General features: G+C 41.9%; 1 pseudogene; it reads left to right on the plus strand.

Moving 5' to 3' along the window:
- Nucleotides 1-817: 817 nt before the first annotated feature.
- On the plus strand, nt 818-5,262 carry LOC102431171 (annotated as a pseudogene).
- The last annotated feature ends 327 nt before the right edge of the window (nt 5,263-5,589 follow it).

Below are 5,589 nucleotides of genomic sequence, written 5' to 3' on the forward strand. Positions count from 1 at the left end.
CCCGGGAACTGGGAATGCTTCCTTATTAGCAAAAGGGCCTTTGGGGCTATTATTGTTAATGTTTCTTAAATGGGAGGTTACCCTGGATTATCTAGGTGGGCCTAAATATAATCGCAAGGATCCTTATAAGACAGAGGCAAGAAGGTCAGAGCAGGAGAAGGTGATGTGACAGAAGCAAAGGCTGGAGTGATGAGACAGGCAAGGGGTGCGCTGCCTCCACAAGCTGGAAGAGGCCAGGAACAGATTCACCCTGGGCCCTCGCGAAGGACCAGCTCTGATGACACCTTGATTTTAGCCCCTTAAGATTCACTTTGGACTGCTGACCTCTGGAACTGTAAGATAATAAGTTCGCAGTTATTTGTTACAGCAGCAATTGGAGACTAATGTCAGGCTAGTAATACAATCTTATGTGGGAATAAAGCTAGCTTCCTTTTTTTAATTTTTTATTTTACTTATAATGTCACTTAAGAATTGTAATTGTTTTTAAAAGTATGCTTATTATTTTTTAGGTATGTCCTTAGTGAACATTTGGCATTCTCAAATGTGATTTGACCCTATATTGCGACCAACTTGTTTTTCAAAAGAAGGTGTCTGCTTTAAAGATGAAAAGTCAGTGAGTGATGTATTCCGACAACCGAAATGTTCTTAATAAGCAACTGTAAACACAGTTTTAAAAATTATACATGATAGAGCAACCATTTTTACTGTAGGAGAGTTGGGGGTCTCCATAGGGAATTTTGCAGTTACATGTGCCCCTCCTCCCTCCTCAGTTTTGCTGGTGAGAAGCCAGGAAGTCTTCATTATAAACATAGAAAAGATGGGGACAGAGAAGGAGGAAAGAAAGGGAGCTGGAGACCTCGGAGCAAGACGCTCTGGAGCAGCAGTGTGGTGTGATCAGGTAGGTAGAGGGAGAAAGAGGAGTTTTTTCTATATATTGCTATAAATTGTACAAATGTATTTGGATCCTCTTTAAAGTTTTCAAGAACTGCAGAATAAGGATATAAGCGACTTGGGGATTTCTTCTGGTTGTTGGAAGATACATAGCACATATCTAGGATGTTATTCGAATCCTTCCTCAAGGGTTACTTTATCATTTAGGAATGCTTTAGTTTGCAGGTGTTAGAATAGTGGACCAATAATACCTTAACAAGGAGGGATTTGTCTTCCTCATATAACAAGGAGCCTGGAGGTACATAGTGTGGGAATAGTTCCTCAGGGATCCAGGCTCTTTTCATCTTGTACTGAATCCGAGTGGCTCTTAAGCTTAGGCTTATGTCTTGCTTGAATGATGGCTGCTGCTGTTCCAGGCATCACGACCCCATTCAAAGGCAGGAAGGGCTGGGTGGCCAAGGTGAGGACCTATCTTCGCCCACCTTTCTATTAAAAGGGAACAAGTGATCTTTCCCAGAATCCCTCAGCAGACTCTCCCTTAGATCTCATTGACCAAGACTAGGTTATATGTCCCATCTACTTGTAGAGTTGAGGTGGAAAAAGCAAGAATCTGGCTTCCCATATACTCTGTAGTGGAATGTAGACAGAGAATGAGATAGGGAATGGCTTTGGATGGCCATCCAACGGTGTCTGCTGTAAATACCCAGTCTCCTTTGTATTCAAGGGCTCCAGGCTGGTGGGCAGCAGCTTCGGGAACTCAGCAAGGGCCACAACTCTTTGTCCCGAGGACAACTCTCCAGAGAAAAGCCAAACTGCCAGCATTCCTCTCACAGTGGACTTCTCAGTGCTGAGGCAAATACGCGTCTCCTGGGCCGCCTTGCAGAATTTGCTATAGGAATGGATAAGTAGTCACGTTTGATAAGTCTATTGGATCATTTTCCTAAGTTCTTGGATTCCTTCCTCTCAGAAAAGGTATTTCTGTCATCTTCCCTTATAAGAACTTCAGCACAGGTTTTCGAGGCCAACTCTAGAACCAGGCTATCTGATTTGAATCTCAACTTTACCACTTACAAGCTGCATGTGGGAAGTTGTTGAGCGAAGTTCCTCAGCTTCCTCTTTTATAAGTAAGGTGATAATACGTACCTCAAAGCATATTCTTAGGATTAAATACCTTATACTATAAAAGCATGGTAAACAGTGCTTGGCACCTAGGAAGGGCTCTGTTGGTGCCAACTAGCATTGTTATTTACGTACACTGGCCCCCGTGAGTCTAGGTTACAGTAGCCAACTGAGCAGTGCTGCTCCTACTGGGCAAATGAGCCTGGAATTTTGGTAACTGCCTCCATACCAATAGAGTCAGCCTGATCTAAAGCATGTTTTTCCTTCTCTGGTCTAGAATTCTCAGGATCCCTCACCACATGTATTCCCCAGATTTTTGCTTTTATAAATGAGCAGAAACTCACAATTCCTGTGATGGGTAAGTCTTCTCCTTCAGGGTCTGTCTTTTCAACCGGTCTCCTGAGGTGTGTTAGGAACCTCGTCACTGCCTTCCTTTGGCAGGGAGGCCAACGCCGGGCTCCAGGGGTGTGGACTACATTAAGTCAGCTGATTGCTCATCTCTCCATTCAAGTCCTCAGGGTCCTATTCTGGTCTAGTCAGTGCCTTCGGTTTCAAATAAAAGAATGTTTAAGCTGTGAATTTAAGTGACTTTGTAATTCAGCAACCCACAAGGTCAAACTTCATTTTTAGTTTTTACCTATTTTAGTCCCCAGCTGCTGGGGGAAACAAATGTGTTGTTATTGTTGTTGTTTGTCTGTTTTAGAACTCATAGAAAATCCCTGCAATGCACGTGCTTTGAGCTGAGGACTTGGGAATTTGAGCTAAGATATAAGGAGTTAGAGCTCATTATTCTCTTTCTTTAAGCTGTCCAATTCCATAAAACAAAACAGTCTCACTCCTATAGTCCTCAGCTGCTACTTGGTCTCTCCAAAGCTTAATTTCAACAGCTACTTCATTTTAGGCGATAATTTAATGTTTTGCTACTGTATGCTACTGGCTGCCTGCATCAAAACTCTTTAAACCAGTTGGATTTTCAATCAGACTAGATAACCCATCCCTGATTTCTTCTGTTTCCCTGCGGGCTTGTGCCTCTCGATTCTAATGTATCCGTCAGGCAACTGAACTACCAGCAACAAAAACTTACTCTGACTGATTTGAGGAGAAAAGGAATTTATTTAAAGGCAAGGTGGAGTCAGGCTCAGAGGCACATGCATTTGGAAACAACTTCTAAAATCATGTCACAGCACTGGGAACGTGAAGACACGCTGCCCCTGCCACCATAAAGTAGACACCTCCGCTTACATTATCAACACCATGCGTCAGTCCCTGGGTACCACACTAGCAACGCTGTCCTAAAAACTCCACCACCCACCTGCACCATCAGAGGCTTTACCTTCCATCAGGATTACATAGTAAATAATCCCCAAGCCAGAAGAGATTTCCGGTCCTGGGCAGGAAAAATACAATTCATTTGTTCATTTCACAGAAACCTGCTCTAAGACAGAATCCCCTGGGGCCCAGATTTATTAGATTTACACACACAATTGTTATTTTGTTGCTTGCTTATAATTTTCCTACAATTTGAATAGGTCCAAAAATGTGGTTTGTGTATAGTACGTTAAGTATCCTCCTCAGTTCCTAGTGTACTCCTTCGGGTTTCTGTCCTGATGTTCATCTCTTCCTGGTCTCCTGTGGTGGGAAGCATAGGATAGTGGGAAGATTTTAGACTCTGGAGTCAGGAAATCTTTGGAGTCAATCCTGACTCTGGCCCTAAATAATGGTGCTTATCAGTGGGCATATTGCCTAGCTTTTAAAAGTCTTGGTTTATTATTTAAAAATGGGTATAGTAAAATCTGCTCCATGAGTTGTTATGAGAAGAATATAATTCACATGGAACTTAGTAAGAGATGCTGAGAAACAATGGACTTGATTACTATAAATTAAAATCTTAACTCTGGAGCAGAGGTTGGGTGGGACACGCTAGGGCGCACTGGCACCTCTGCTGGAGTTATCGGGGCTGAGCGAGGATTTCCAGGACCCAGCCTTGAGTCTCCGGGGTGTCTTTACAGCCTGTGGCCTGCAAGCCCAGGTATCCTTTAAAGCAGTGGTTCTCAAGCTTCCTAATGCCGAGACCCTTTAATACAGTTCCTCATGTTGTGGTGACCCCCAATTTCATTGTTACAAATTGAACATAATTAAAGCATAGTGATTAATCACAAAAACAATATGTAATTATATATCTGTTTTCCGATGGTCTTAGGCGACCCCTGTGAAAGGGTCGTTCGACCCCCAAAGGGGTCGCGACCCACAGGTTGAGAACCGCTACTTTAAAGCCTTGTCCCAGGCCTGATTTTGAATTGATCCTGCCCTTGAACTCTGTAGACTAAGGTGACTATGGATTTGTAGTTTCCTCTTTTGTGTGTGGCAAATGATGAAGCCAGCGATCTCAGATTTTGAAATGGTTTTGAAAAAAATGAGGAAGATGAGAAAAGTGAATTTTTCCATCCATTGCAATTAGTTTGGGATCCACTGTTACTTGCTTTCTGAAGCATAACTCACCAGTGAAAAATGCTCAGCCTGTAAGTGAAGCTGCAATTTAAAAAATAGCTGCCCTTAAAGATGAGTGAACTTTTCTAGGATCTCATGCTGTTGCAATTGTGGAAATGCAGGAACTGAAAAAACAGTACAAATTCAGCTCCTTTGGAATGATGGGCCTGTTGGGACAGAGCCATCATCAGGGACTGCTCAACTGAGTGTCAAGCCAGATCCATTTTCAAATTCAGTACTTCCCTCTCCTTCCCCTGTGCCCCCTCAGTTTTTTCCTCTGCAGCCTCCATGCTCTCCTCTTGAAAAGCCAGGATTTAATAATATTTGTGACTCAGATAATTCAGCAACTGAAATGAAAAAAGATCACCAGGTGCTAGTAAGACCAATTATAAGTCATCGTTCAAAAAAATAAAAAAAACAAAGATGTTCCAAAAATATTGGATATTTTAAAGGCTATGAATGAGATTAAACTTCAAATTATTGAATGGTCACCTGGAGGCAGACCCATTCACAAGAGGAAAAAGCATAGTTCACATTGAGATACAATGTCTGTAATATCCCAGGCACTTCAGCAGGAATTTGCATTCCAAGAAGACAGTTCCTTTGAGAAAGAAAATAGGTCTTGAGAATCTTCTCCATTTTCTGGTCCAGACACTTCAAGTTGTGGACATCACATTTCACGGTCAGAAGAACAGGGAACTAAAAGAAGACTGACAAACACAAAAGGTGTTGTGCCCAAGGTGTGAACAATGCAAGCGGTACTTACACTTACAGAAATATGCCACGTGACTTCCACTACATGTTAATCTTCTGTTAATGAAATTGAATGAAGTCTGTACACCAGGATGTATTAGTGCAGAGGTCTGAAAGGCTTGACTCTTAAGGATACCTGTCTCTGGTTTGGGAAGATCCACTAGTTAACTGATGATAATTATGTATATTGATTATTTTTATGTATGGTAATGTTACTGAAAGCTGAATAAACACATTGAATGATTTTCCTAAGAGTGAAATAGTAAATGACTTAATGTTTCTCATAAGAAAACAGTAGGATCTGTAAGGTAATAGGAACCGTTTTAATGGATTAAGAAA

The sequence above is a fragment of the Myotis lucifugus genome, unplaced genomic scaffold (assembly GCF_000147115.1).
Source record: "Myotis lucifugus unplaced genomic scaffold, Myoluc2.0 scaffold_116, whole genome shotgun sequence".
NCBI classification, from domain to species: Eukaryota; Metazoa; Chordata; class Mammalia; order Chiroptera; family Vespertilionidae; genus Myotis; species Myotis lucifugus.